The sequence below is a fragment of the Microcebus murinus genome, chromosome 5 (assembly GCF_040939455.1).
Source record: "Microcebus murinus isolate Inina chromosome 5, M.murinus_Inina_mat1.0, whole genome shotgun sequence".
NCBI lineage: Eukaryota > Metazoa > Chordata > Mammalia > Primates > Cheirogaleidae > Microcebus > Microcebus murinus.
This window is the reverse complement of record NC_134108.1, coordinates 38,074,876-38,090,136: the sequence shown is the minus strand read 5'-3', so window position 1 is coordinate 38,090,136 and position 15,261 is coordinate 38,074,876. Positions and strand designations below refer to the sequence as shown.

The following is a 15,261-nucleotide window of genomic DNA, read 5'->3' as shown; positions in this document are numbered from 1 at the left end:
TAGTGCAATAGCTAGCTGTCTACTTTCAGGTGGTGCCTACATATCTTATAAAACCATCTGTAAGCCAGGCTCAAATCTTTTTCTCAGCCAGTTGGTGTAGGGAACTCCACATGGGGCCCTAGGTGCAGGCTGGTAGAGAGAAAGTAGTACTGCAGGAGTGGGGACCATAGGCATTTGGGCCTCTTCCTTATGTAAATTACTATGACCTTCAGGGCCTGCTTGAGCCCAATCTTGAATATACCACTTCTGTTTGATATGGAAGTGCTGCTGTGCATGCCCAACTTTAAGGGGCTTAGAAGGTCAGATAACACCCAGTTCATGATGGGTAGCTCAGGTCTCATGGTAACTTAGTGGCCCACGTTTAGGCATTCAGTTTCTACTAAGGCTCAGAAGCCATCCAAAAACTGTTTCTCAAAGGAGAGTAGTTGTTTGCAGAAAATGGCAGAGCTTTGTTCCAAAATCCTCAGAGTTTTCTTTGTGATTCACCTACAGGGGCCTGCCAGGGGCTCCAACCAGCATGTCTGTCTACCACTGGTAGAGATGATGAATCAGATCTGATGAATCATATATCCCAAAAGACAGAGTGGCTTGCATGGCAGCCTGCACTTATTTCAAAGTCTTCTCTAATTCAGGAACACACTCAAAACTAGAAGCCTTTTGAGTTAGTCAGTAAATGGGCCAGAGTAGCACACTCAAATAAAGAACACGTTGCTTCAAAATCCAAAGAGGCCCACTAGGCATTGTGCTCCATTTTGGTTGTAGAAGGAACCAAATGCAACAACTTATTGTTTGCCTTAGAAGGGATATGTCAACATGTCCCATACCACTAAGCCCCTAGGAATTTCACTGAGGTAGAAGGCCTTACATGGGCCAAATAGATGCATTAAATGGGGATGTAGTGGGAATCATTACCCCTGCATCCTTCTAGTTCTTGATTGTGGCGCTAATCTCTGCAATCCCTTTAGAAATGCAGTTTTTCTTTCAGTTTACTATTTTTTCTAAGTAGAGACATTTGTGGTCATTTCCACTTGGCTATTCCTGCCATGATAGCTTACTAGTTTTAGAACTCTTATACTTATACAAATTAAGTTCCTAGTTCACTAGTCCTAGAACTCTTATGTTTATACAGATTAAGTAAGAATTTAGCAGATTGCCTATCTATTTCTTTTCTAGGAACACCATGATCAACCTTGTCAATGCCATAGGTCTCTCCAAGTCAGACTATTCTGATTACTGCTTTGACTTTTCTGTCTGTCTTTGGTGATCCAGTGATGTCACACTGGTCCTGCCACTCTGTGATCCAGTTATCTCTATCGCATTTAGCAATCTCAGTTTAGTGGCAGCAATTCCCTCTGTAATTTTTGGCCTATAGAGAAGAGTGACCACAGAGCTCTTCAAGTATGCTGGTGTCATGATGAAAGGTGTGTCCTCTGAACCCTCCCAGGAGGGGTAGGTGAGCAGGTCTTATATGATAGATCTGTCCTGACATTTCAATCTCCCCAAACCTTTGGAGACCTTCTTCTCCAATATACCAAGGCACTTAGTTCTGGTATTTGATTTCATTTAATGTAGGCCACCTTTTAGTCCATGTTTCCACTAACCAACCAAAATGTCAGAGACTTTTCTAACCCCTTGAGCTAAAATATTGAATGTAGAATTTCTGTATAGTGGGCTAATATCATTAAGTTCATCCTGATTCAACAACTTTATGTTCCTTCCACAATTATCCCAACATGCTTAATATCCATTGCCATATTCCCCAGATTTATGAAATCATGCATTTCTTTTGGTGTGTAGCACACTTCCTCATGGACACACTTTGTACCTTAACCTTTCGGGATTGCAGGAACTTAAGTCTAGTTATAAGTGTAGAAGCAAACATGTACCAGGGGTAGGCCCTGAGGAGAATCAGCAGTGTTGTACAAGGCACCTACCTCAGGGGAGGCCATTACAAGTTCCTTGGGCACATCAGGGTTACCCTCAGGAGTGGAAAGGCTTTTCTACTGACAAAGAAGACTCATCAGAATTTTGGAATTTGATGTCTCAAGCTTCAGTGGGGTTTCCAATATGTCTCCATTCCAATTTTCAAGATCCCATTCCTTCCCAGTCAACACCCCCACTTTAACGGAATAAATTCTATGAGATTGGGAATTCATTTTGTGTTGTAATTCAGCAACTCACAGGTTGAAAGTCTGTGTCTAACGTCTTAACTCCATGGCTATAGTAGATAAGGGTGTGTTTGGGGGCAGACATAGGAGTTTCCAGGTCATTTATGCATTGCTTGAACAGGGAATTTCTAGCCCTTAAGTTATCTTTTTCTTTCTCTTTCCAGAGCTCAGTTAGCAGCTAGCAGCCAACCGCATCATATTCTTCAGTTTGAGCAAAATGTTCTAAGATATCAAATACATGGTCGCCCAGAACCTTGCATTTCATGGATATTTGATATAAGTATGGAATGGTGATATGTGTGTTTCTCTATTGCCATGTCATGCCATAGACTCCCAGTGTCCTCTTTACCACTAGAAACACTCACTAGTGCCTTTAAATCCAATCAGATTAGAGAACCTATTCCAGAAGCCCAAGAAACAAACCCATTCAGATGACTTATCCTTAAAATTCTATTCCTATAGAACCTCTCTTAGTATAAAAATCCATACCATTCAGTCAGGGTTCTACCAACAAAAAAGAAAAGAAGTTGCTCTGATGTGATTTTAGGTTCAATTTATATAGTGTGCATAGTATGCGTGTGTGTGTAGAGAGAGGGAGAATTTTGGGTAGAAATGAGAGTTGTTCCTGCTATTTCTTCTAGTCGTTTGTGGCTCCATATCTATTATTCTAAAGGTAAACTCACACTAGTTACCATTTACCTCTAGAATATTGTTTATTTTAATAATAATGGTTTACTGAAAATGTACTGTGTTCAGGGTTCTGAATCGAGGCTAAGGACTACCATAAATACCAACCGAGATTATTGCATGATTGGAGATTCTAAGAGTGTAACTTACATTTTTATTTTGTAAGCAATTGGTTTATGTGATTATGGAAGCTGGCTAGGCAAGTCCAAAGTCCTTAGGGCAGTTGGAAGTTTGGACATTCTCTGGCAGAAACTGAAGCTGCATATTGTCCATAGGTGGAATTTTTTCTTCCTCTGGGAAACCACTAATCTGTTTTCTTCAACTGATTGGGTCAGACCCACCCAGATAATGGAGGATAGTCTCCTTACTTAAATCAACTGATTATAGATGTTAACCATATCTATGAAATTCATTTAGCACACCACTTTGATCAGTGTTGGAGTGAATAACTGGGACTGTAGCCTAGCTTGGGTTGAGACATAGAACTGATCATTCAATAGTTCAACTTTGTTCTTGATGGCTCAGAGTCATCACACATAAAGGCAGATGTATATGATGTATCCACAGAGATTATGGCTAATTATATGCATGGGCTCTAACTTGGTTTCTTGAAGAAGTTCTAGATAATGATTGCTTTTTAGTCAGTTTTTACTTAAAAATAAAGTATTACAGCTATAGAGTCCTTTTTGGTAGTATGATATGGCTCCTTTACTTACTTAGTTTTTCCTTCAAAAAGAGTTAACTGAAGTGGCCTTTCATCAACAGATTTTCTCATTCTCCACAAAATCATCTTATCCATGGTCTAGTACTATTAGTGTCTTTGAATTAACAAATTAACATACTGTTAAAAGCATCCACAACACAGTGGATCAGTCATGATCTTTGGGTTCAGGAGTCTTTTCCATTGTGTTCATTTATTGCTGCCTATAGAGGAGCTAATTCTGCTAACAGGTTTGGAATTTGGTTTTGTTTGACTAGTCGGGAAGAATTCTAGAATTTTAAATTCCAGAATACTGGTCTCTGGATAGCTGAGCTTTCTCAACATATTGTTTAACGTGCTTAAAAAGTACTTAAAAAAAAAAAGAAAAGAAATCGGGGGATATGTGACTAGAGTGATATCTCTGCTAAGTGAAAGGAGCACATTCCCGAGGAAACATTTGATTATTCATCACGAAACAAGGTAATGTTTTTTTCCTGGTGACTGCCACCTTCAGCCAAGCTCCTGGGACTTGCTTGTGTGGAATAATGGTGTGTATCAGGCCATTCTCCTTTCTTGCATATGCTCTGGGGCCAAGAGGCAAGACATAAGTTGCTCTGACAGGATGGCAGGTGCAATACATGGCTAGGAGAGAGATTTTTATGGAAAACCTCTATAGCAGCTTTTCTGATATTTTACCATTCAAATCTGGTGGGGTGGAAGTTGGGGGGCAGTTTGATTCCAAAACACATACTTTATCATCCTGTGTATTAAACTTACTGCATTCTATTTAGTGAAATGTGAAAGGATTACTTGAAAGAAAAAAATTGAGTTGGGGGGGGGGCTTCCTGAGAATCAGCAGCTCCTTCTGTCACTGGGTCCCTTTCTCTATCTTCATTTATGATCGCCAGGACTTCACCCTGTTTTATTTTAGATGAGATAATCTCAGTGCCTGAGGCCAACCAAATTCTCTCTGTTGCCTCTCCTAGTCTCCCCCAAGCCCTAGCCTTTATATTCTGCTCTGGCGTGTGATGCAGTGTGAAGAATTTAGACTTTGGTATCAGACCAGAGTTTGGATTCTTATTAGGAGATTAGTTGAAATTTCTAAACCTTGGTGTCTTCTTAAAGAAAATGCAGAGAAGTCAGAGAATTCTGTTGGAATAAGATCATGTAAATGTGAAGTACATGGCAAAGGATAGATACAAAATATATTTTCCTTGCTGCCACTCTCCACTTCCTGAACATAAAAATATGTGAATGAATAGCATTTTGGGTAGAAATGAGAGTTGTTCCTGCTATTTCTTCCGGTCCTTTGACTGTGGCTCCATATCTATTATTCTAAAGGTAAACTCACACTAGTTACCATTTACCTCGAGAATATTGTTTGTTTTAATAATAGTGGTTTACTGAAAATGTACTGTGTTCAGGGTTCTGAACCAAGGCTAAAGACTACCATAAATACCAACCAAGATTATTGCATGATTGCAGATTCTAAGAGTGTAACCTACATTTTTATATTGTATCCTCAACCTTTAAAAACAGATGTAAGATTTATTCCCAGACATCACTTGTTATATTTTTCTGTACTGGATTACAGAAAACCTGTAAACCTGTTAGAATGTATTATACTAACTTTCTATTTCTTTTTAATTTCATACTTTTTTACAATTTTAATATTAGAAAGAGAAATGTTGAGGTCTAAATACTTTGGATTTTTTTTCTTGTAGAAAAGAAACCTGGTTCGTGTCAGTTTACTTTTTTGTTCATACTGTTAATATAGTTAGGAGTTTAAATACTTTAGACCTTCATGTTTTCTCTCCTGTGCTTTGGTTTATATCGAGGGATTTAAAATTCTTATATATGAGTACCATATAGTTTCTTTATCATCATAGTCATTCATTTATCCAATAAAATTTATTGAGGACCTACTAGGGCCTGGGGATATGGAACAAAAATGGAAATGGTGTCTGACTCCTATAGACAAATATTTGTGTTCTCTCAAAATTCATATGTTGAAATCATAATCCCCAAGGTGACGGTTTTAGGAATTGAGGCCTTTGATATGTGATTGGGTCACAATAGTGGGACCCTCATGAACAGGATTAGTGCCCCTTTGAAAGGGACCCTGGAGAGCTCCCTCCTCTTCATTTCATTGTGAGGACACAGTGAAAATACTGCCACTTACTTATAAGTCAGGAGATGGGCCCTTGCCAGACACTAAATCTGCCAGTGCCTCCATCTTGGACTTCTCAGCCTCTAGAAAAACTGTGAGACTTTTTTTGTTGTTTATAAACTACTCAGTCTATGGTATTCCGTTGTAGCAGCCCAAATGGAATAAGATTATCTTCATGGAGGCAACAGTCTAGTAGAGAAGGCAGATGTAAATAAACAATATACAAGTTTATAGCTACTAATGGTGGTGAGTTATTATGGAAAGAAGTAGATTACTAGAGAGAATATCTCTCATATTTATAGTGCTAATAAAAGTAACTTAACTTTGTAAAACAATTAGATAGCCTGCATAAGGCTTTTTAATTATTTACTATTATGCTAACCTGTCTGTAAAAGGAAAAGAATCATTTTCGGTCTTATTCTTCTTTCTATTAAATACTAGGAAAGAAACAATTATGTTCTGTCCAGCTATAGGGTTTTGAAACTTTAAAACTTAAGAAGATGCTTGAAATTATAAAATTTGAACTCAGTAACTGTAGTGTTATATTTTAGTATTTTTTTTTCTCCCCTTGATAGTAATTTATTTTTCATGGTATTGTGAATTTTTTTGTCTGGATGTGTAATATTCTTGAGACTGTCTTTCTTTCTTTCTTTCTTTCTTTCTTTCTTTCTTTCTTTCTTTCTTTCTTTTTCTCTCTTTCTCTCTCTCTTTCTTTCTCTCTTTCTTTCTCTCTCTCTTTCTCTCTCTCTTTCTTTCTTTCTTTCTTTCTTTCTTTCTTTCTTTCTTTCTTTCTTTCTTTCTTTCTTTCTTTCTTCCTTCCTTCCTTCCTTCCTTCCTTCCTTCCTTCCTTCCTTCCTTCCTTCCTTCCTTCCTTCCTTCCTTTCTTTCTTTCTTTCTTTTCTTGGTAATCTTCAGGCACCTGTAAATGTTTATATGTAGAAACAATTAATACAGAGCTATTGTATGTAGCAGTGGAATCTGATCAGTGTATTCTTTGTCTTCATTAAATAAAAGATCTAGTAAATTTGTTACATGAAAGTATGTATTGTAGACCTATACCAAAGTTTAAATGCCCTCTTAAAGAATAGTAACAATTGCATAAATCTCATTTTTTATTAGGTAAAACTGATCTTAAGTGTATTCCTAAACAGTTGAAAAGAATAAGTTCATGATGAATTACGTGAAATTTATTTACTGAAATGTGTTTTTAAGTTTGAATTTGAGAAAAATAAATTTTGCCTAATTATTGTGGTAAGAAAAGAAATTGTTCCTATGACATCAGGACAAGCTGGTTATAGCCAAACTGATTTATCAGCACTGAGATCTGTCCCTATTCATGCCACCTGTCTGGCTCTCACTGACCCAGGCTCTGCACTGTTACAGACAACAGGACAACAGAGTCACCGCTTTAGACATGCAGCCAGTCAGCTAGAAGCCCAGCTGGGAGGAGTGAGGAGCAAGAAGGTTGATGAGGTGGGTGGGAGTCCTGGAAGTGGAACAGAAGAGAAACGAGGGCATCCCTAAATTATAGATGTGATACTGAGGGTGTAAAAGCAGAGCTGGCATACAGATAAAAGTAAATCATTTTGTCGACAAAGGCAAAATCACCAGTGATCCATATGTTTGCTCTGCCCACACTTGGCCATATTTGCCACTTACAGCTCCAGATCCACTTCCTCAAAGAGGCTGTCTCTGATCTCCTAATTTAAATCCTCATTGAGTTCTTATTATTCAAAAACCTATTCCCCCCCATAATTTCAAAAGTTATAAATTGCAAATTATGTATTTGATTACTTATACATGTCCTATATTCTCCTTTAGTTTTTTTTTAAATAAATTTTATTGTGTATATTCAAAGTTTATAACCTGATGTTATGGGATACATATAGATAATAAAATAGTTATAATAGGGAAGCAGATTAACAATCTATCATCTCAAATAGTTACTTCTTTAGTCTTTAAGACCTTGTTACACAGCTAGCTAGCTTTCAGTTGTTCACTAAATATTTGTTAAATAAATGAATGATGATCAAAGCTTTCAACTGGTTACTCTCAACTTTCCCCTTTATTCAATAGACATTGAGTCTAAACTTGCTGCTCCTGGCTACATATTCATTAGGAGCTCTCATAAACACCCCAAAGTGCTTGGAATTTTGCATGGATTTTTTTTTTCAGAGTAGTTTTTCAGTCAGCTTGCAATAGACATTTGTTGATCATCTACCCAAAAGGTGCAACCCAACCTATTATCATGACTTATGTTAGTGTTGTTAATTAATTTTTATCAATGCCAATGACCATTGTTAAGATGGTATTTTGGAGCTAATTTGATTTGCATTTCTAGTGTAGTGTGTAAAATTTGATAGTGAGGTAAATTTATAAGTGAATGACTACTAGTGGTGTTGTTTCTTATTTGGGGGATATCTACAATAATACTTCCTTTTTTCAGTATAGTTTAGCAGGAGTTACTTGAAATCTTTCTTACATGGATGTTCCCAGCTAATGTTATTGATATTTGGGTTTTTTAGCTGTGTTTTTTATCTTTGAAAGATTAGGGAGTAATCCAACTTTAAACACTGGCTTTCAGCCACATCTCAATATACTCATAAAACCAATATAACTTCTCTCAGTCCAGCTTCACAGATGCAGGAATCTAGCAGCTCTTGCTTGAGCCATTAAGGGAAATAACTAAAGATAAAGGCTTTGTGAAATATCAGATATGTGGTGGTGTGTATGATAACCTTAAAGAAACTCTCACAAGTTCTAATTCTCTGCTATTGTCCTGAATCACTGGACTAAGCTCCTTAAATCATGTTAAGTTATATGCTAAAATTAAGTTTATTAATCTTTCATGCAAATGTCAAAGAAAAAAACTGCCTGAAACCTTAGGTTGCTAATTAAAAATATTACGTACATTTAATCTTCTGGAGATATAAAATATTTTTGGAGTAGGTTGGTTTTTTTGCTACTTCTGGAATAATTAATAGGAAATATTAGATAAAGCCTATATTGGCAGAAGTGGTTTGGGTCAAGCCATTTATATTATGCCTTGAAAATACCATGCACACATGGGCACTGAATTACTTACTATATAATTACTATATTGAATAATCCTTACTAAATGATGTCAAATTTGATTTGATTTACAAATTCAGAAAAGTAATGACACAAGTTTTAGCTACATTTTACTCTGCAGCAGAATAGAAAATGTATTGCCTTAGTTTGCTGAGTGCTTTAAGATTTACAACTTAAATAGTGTCCCTTGAGATGCTAATAAATCCAATCCCCATTTAACTTTTCACTAGTTGCCTTCATTCATTTATACACTCATTTTTCTTTTTTTTTTTTTTGAGCTTGGAATTATTGTTCTCATAATGGTAGTAATGTTCATACATTACTATGAAAGTTTAATATGATTGAAGTTCAAGCTTGACTTTTCCTTACTAGTAGGGGCCCTTTCTGGGCAGAGGTCTTTCTGAATTAAGGCCAGGGAAAGCCTGTGTTCTTGGCAAGAGCAGACCTATCTCAGGACCATTACTGGTTGCTATTTAATACATTTTCTTATCTTAAATCTGAACCAGGGGTCACTGAAGGCAGTGATCTGGAGGAAACATATATAGGTCTCTTCAATACGGATGTTCTTAGCCTTTGTTCTAATGGTGTATTTGTTTCTACACCTCATCACAAAATAAATAAAGACTATTTTATTTCAGAAAAATTGTGAGAATTTATGAGATATTTCTATTACTAGATTTGGACAACCTTAGAGGTGATAAAACATGAAAAATTCAGTATCACAAACCTATAGCACTAAAATTACTCAAGTCAAGTGGAGAGTTTATAGTTCATGAAAAGGTGGAGTAAAGGTACATTAAGTAATAATCAACAGATTTCTTGTCCAGGAACTACTCTGGATTACCTATTGAAAAGAATCCCTGTGTTGAGAGTGGAAGCAGGTGTGAGTGGGTCCAACAGAAGGAAACATGGCTGCCAAAGTGTTTGAGTCCATTGGCAAGTTCGGCCTGGCCTTGGCCGTTGCAGGAGGCGTGGCGAACTCTGCCCTGTATAATGTGGATGCTGGGCACAGAGCTGTCATCTTTGACCGATTCCGTGGAGTGCAGGACATTGTGGTAGGGGAAGGGACTCACTTTCTCATCCCATGGGTACAGAAACCAATTATCTTTGACTGCCGCTCTCGGCCGCGTAACGTGCCAGTCATCACTGGCAGCAAAGATTTACAGAATGTCAACATCACGCTGCGCATCCTCTTCCGGCCGGTGGCTAGCCAGCTCCCGCGCATCTTCACCAGCATCGGAGAGGACTACGACGAGCGCGTGCTGCCGTCCATCACCACAGAGATCCTCAAGTCAGTGGTGGCTCGCTTTGATGCAGGGGAACTAATCACCCAGAGAGAGCTGGTCTCCAGGCAGGTGGGCGATGACCTTACGGAGCGAGCAGCAACCTTCGGGCTCATCCTGGACGATGTCTCCTTGACGCATCTGACCTTTGGGAAGGAGTTCACAGAAGCGGTGGAAGCCAAACTGGTGGCTCAGCAGGAAGCAGAGAGGGCCAGATTCGTGGTGGAAAAGGCTGAGCAGCAGAAAAAGGCGGCCATCATCTCTGCCGAGGGCGACTCCAAGGCAGCCGAGCTGATCGCCAACTCGCTGGCCACCGCGGGGGACGGCCTGATCGAGCTGCGCAAGCTGGAGGCGGCGGAGGACATTGCGTACCAGCTGTCACGCTCTCCCAACGTCGCCTACCTGCCGGCGGGGCAGTCCGCGCTCCTGCAGCTGCCCCAGTGAGGAGGACCCACCCTGCCTGCACCTCCTCAGGCCAGCGGGGCCACAGCCCTGCTGATGCTTAACACCACCTCCTTCTGCCCCACCCAGAAATCACTGTGAAATCTCATGATTGGCTTACCGTGAAGGAAATAAAAGTAAAATCACTTCAGATCTCAAAAAAAAAAAAAAAAAAGAATCCCTGTGTTGTGTGCCCCTTCTGTCTTTATTGCTTTGATGTGCTACTGAAATCACAGTGGCAGGGATCACTCACAAGAGAGTGATGCTTGAGGGCAGTTTGAGGAATGTATCAATTCTAGTTTGCTAAAGCTCTCATAAAAGCTTCATCCCCAGAAAAATGAAAAGTACAAATTATGCTTCGTTAATGTGTTTGGATTGGATTCAAGACCAGACTTTGAATCTTGACCCTGACACTTACCAGTGTATGGCTTGGGCAACCTCTCCCAGCCTCCGTTTTCCCATCAATGAAATGAGGATGATCACACCTATCGTGAGAATGGTAAGAGGACCGCTGGTTATAATAATATCTGATTGATAAGGTTGTTGTGAGGATTAGATGAATTAGCATATATGAAGATTTAAAACCATATATAGCATGCAGGAATTGCTCAACAATATTATTATTATTTATATCATCATTAGTATTTTTACTGCTATTGCTGTTCTGTAGAATAGGGATTAAGCCCAGACTGTGAAATCAGGGAAAACTGGATTTAAATCCCTCAACTTTCTAAATGGGAAGCCTTGGGTATGTTACTCAACCTATCTGAGTTCAGTCTTCTTGTATAAAGTGGAGATAACAGTGATTCTTATCTAATAAGCATGCTTGAGGATGGAAAGCATAAAGTACATAGAGATTTTAGTGTAGTTTCTGGCACATTCGAAGCACTTGGTAATGTTTGATGTCTATACTGACAATGATATTTATTCATTTACTAAGCATTCGTTTGATAAATTTTTATTGAGTACCTACTTACCATCTGCCAGGCATTCTTCTAGATACTGGGGATATAGCATTTAACAAAACAGAATCATAGCCTGATGGAACTTCCATTTTACTAAAATGATAAACAGTAAGCTTGAATTATTTAACATCATTAATCATAACAGTTTTTTTCCTAAGGAATGAAAACTAGGCTTTACCAAATAGAAGACATATGGACTTTTTAAATGAATAAAGATGTTGTTATTTGCAGATTATTTACATGAGAATAAATGCTTCTAAGCACTTTAATTTGTTTTCTTGACAAAGTTTAAAGATTTCTGCCTTTTATTAGGATTGTATTTACTCTATTGACTTAGCAAAATTAATGAGGCTTTATACACACAGAAAATACACTTGAATGTATTTTGAAATGTCTAGATATAGAGTTAGTGTGTATATATGAATATTCTTTAGAAAGGTATTTTCAGCCAGGCATAGTGGCATGTGCCTATAGTCTCAGCCATTTCAAATGCTGAAGTGGGAAGATTACTTGAGACTAGGAGTTTGAGTTGAAACCTGGGGAACATAGTGAGACTCCATCTTTAAAAACAAAGATATTTTCAAAATTGTTGGCATCTGAAATATTTAGCCCTTATCATGCTGACTCTTTCCCTCAGAGATGATGCAAAATTTAATTGTGCTTTTAAGGAAATTGTGAATGACCAATCATTTCATGTGAAATCATTCTATAAGATCATTTAGCTCTTCTCATAGGATTTATCTATAGATAGTTGATTTTTTTTCCACACAAGCACTGAGTAAATTTAACTTAATAAAAGATAATATAATTCTCTGTCAACCTTAAGGCTTATGGCAAGAGTTTCATTGTTTGAAAGGAGAAATATTCTTAACTAGCATTTAAAATTGTTATTTAGTAAACTATTAGCCTGAAACTTTTTTGGGTAAAGTTGCCTGTGTGTATGATTAGAACTGATTTAATGAAATAACAAGAAGTGAATCTGTAAAAGCAAAAGTAAAGTAATTTGAAAATATTAGCTGAGAGGTTTCTGCTCATGCTATCTTTAGAGAACACAAATTTTAAAACGTGACAACTTTTTATGTGAAAAGATACAGAAATGACAGTCAACAATAGAAAGAGCTGTACAAAAGAAAAAAGAAAAAATGGAAACTTTAATCATGTGCAGCCTGATATTAAAATATTCTGAAAGAACATAAAAATTAATTATCTACTTTATTTTTCCTTTACAAATGAGCTAAATGTCAAACAAATTTCTTGATGAATGAGAAGGCTAAGCATTGAGTCATTTGCAGGTGTTTTTTGAACACAGCAAAGCCTGAAGGATTCTGACATGCATAAGAAAAGCCTCCACAAAACATGGTGGGTTATCACACTCATATGCACTTTCACTGTTGTGGACAATATGGTTAAGAACAAAGATGCTCATGTTGCCTTATGCCTTGAAAGACAATATGATATGGTGGAAGGAACACTGGGCTGGATCTCAGGAGACCTGGGTTCAAATTCTTTTACTCTTCATCTTGGCAACTAAGAGACCTCAGCTCTGGAATTAGAGGATTGAGATTAAAGAGTTAAATATAGTCTTCTCTAAAGTCCCTTTCAACTTGAGCAAGTTGTAGCCCTAGGATCACTTGTTCTCTTACAAACCAAACCACAAATGCAGTCATGTTCTCCTTGTTTGGACCTCAGGGTCAAGAGCACTTACTATGTGTTTAGAATTGTAATCATTGGAAAGTGCAAGATAGCATGAATATTTTGGGATTAAAGAAGCACATAATTACATCAAAAAGTTCCTGTTTCATTAAGCATAAATTCTTTTTTTTTTTTAATTTTATTTTTTTTGAGACAGAGTCTCGCTTTGTTGCCCAGGCTAGAGTGAGTGCCATGGCGTCAGCCTAGCTCATAGCAACCTCAAACTCCTGGGCTCAAGCGATCCTCCTGCCTCAGCCTCCCGAGTAGCTGGGACTACAGGCATGCGCCACCATGCCCGGCTGATTTTTTCTATGTATATTAGTTGGCCAATTAATTTCTTTCTATTTATAGTAGAGACGGGGTCTCGCTCTTGCTCAGGTTGGTTTCGAACTCCTGAACTCAAACGATCCACCCGCCTCAGCCTCCCAGAGAGCTAGGATTACAGGCGTGAGCCACCACCCCCGGCCTAAGCATAAATTCTTTTTTTTTTTTTTTTTTTTGAGACAGAGTCTCACTTTGTTGCCCGGGCTAGAGTGAGTGCCGTGGCGTCAGCCTAGCTCACAGCAACCTCAAACTCCTGGGCTCGAGTGATCCTTCTGCCTCAGCCTCCCGGGTAGCTGGGACTACAGGCATGTGCCACCATGCCCGGCTAATTTTTTATATATATATCAGTTGGCCAATTAATTTCTTTCTATTTATAGTAGAGACGGGGTCTCGCTCAGGCTGGTTTTGAACTCCTGACCTTGAGCAATCCGCCCGCCTCGGCCTCCCAAGAGCTAGGATTACAGGCGTGAGCCACAGCGCCCGGCCAGCATAAATTCTTGATCAGAAAAAGAGGAGGCAGTCCTCTCCCCATGCCATTCTATAGCCTACAGGATTAGGCTAAAATGATTGTGTCTATTATTAATACTAAGAGACCAAAATATGAGCATGTTCTCATATTGAAATGTATGGTTTCTTTCAGAAAACAGATTTGGAATTGGGTTGTAAATAGAAGAGAAAATCCCAATGACTTGCATATTTCTTCAGTCAATATTACCATTCACCTAAAAACTCATCCATTTAATAAACCTTTCTTTAAACAAGTCACTTACATATGTAGACTGAATATTCATACTTAGACATTTCTTACTATTTTAGAAGAATAATCAAAAGGTAGAACATATATAAGATATGTTAAACATAACAAACTGGCATCTTACCTCTACATTCCATGTTTAGAAAAAAGAGAAAATAAGCTCAAATTGGGATCTCCAATCAATATGTTTCTCAAAATGCTATGATAATAAATGGCTCAAGGGATAAACACGATTGGCATATGGCACACTATAATCCCCCCTCAGAGATTCGTGCTGAATATTAACATTCTCTGAGGGTATTTTATGGTTTATTTATTTATCTTTTAAAATAAAATATTTATTGACATATAATTTGCATACTAAAAAGGTAACCCATTTAGAGTGTACAATTTGATGATTTCTAGTATATTCAAACACTGTCAGCACAATCAGTTTTAGATCATTTCCATCACTTCAGAGAAAAACCCTATGACAACTGGCTGTGACTCCTATTTCCCCCCAAACCACTTCCCTGACAGCTTGAGGCTACCACAAATCTCTGTTATCTCTGTAAACCTGCATATCTTAAACATTTCATGTAAATGAAATCATACAACATGTGTTTTCTTTCATTTAGTATGTTTTCAAGGTCATCCATGTTGTAGCATGTATCAATATCTCACTTCTTTATATTGCCAAATAGTATTACATTATAAGGATACACTACATTTTGTTTATGCATTCATCAGTTGACATTTGTGTTGTTTCCACTTTGTGGCTATTATAAATAGCATTGCTATGAACATTCCTGTACAAGTTTTTATGGACATATGCTTTTATTTCCCTTGATTATATACCTAGGAGTAGAACAGCTGGGTCATATGTTAACTCTATGTTTAACAATTTGAGGAACTGCCAAACTATTTTCTAAAGAGACGGCACCATTTTTCATTCCAGCCAGCAATGAATGAGGCTTTCAGTTTCTCCACATCTTGTCAACATTTGTCATTGTCTTTTTTATTATA

The 15,261-nt window shown here is 37.8% G+C and overlaps 1 protein-coding gene and 1 pseudogene across 13 annotated transcripts in view; both read left to right on the top strand.

The window, feature by feature from the left end:
- LOC105878212 (prohibitin 1 pseudogene) overlaps nt 1-10,699 on the top strand; it is a 29,650-nt pseudogene extending 18,951 nt beyond the window's left edge.
- The window catches only part of PKIB (cAMP-dependent protein kinase inhibitor beta), an 87,114-nt gene that overhangs the window by 18,951 nt on the left and 52,902 nt on the right, over nt 1-15,261 (top strand). The window lies entirely within an intron of this gene.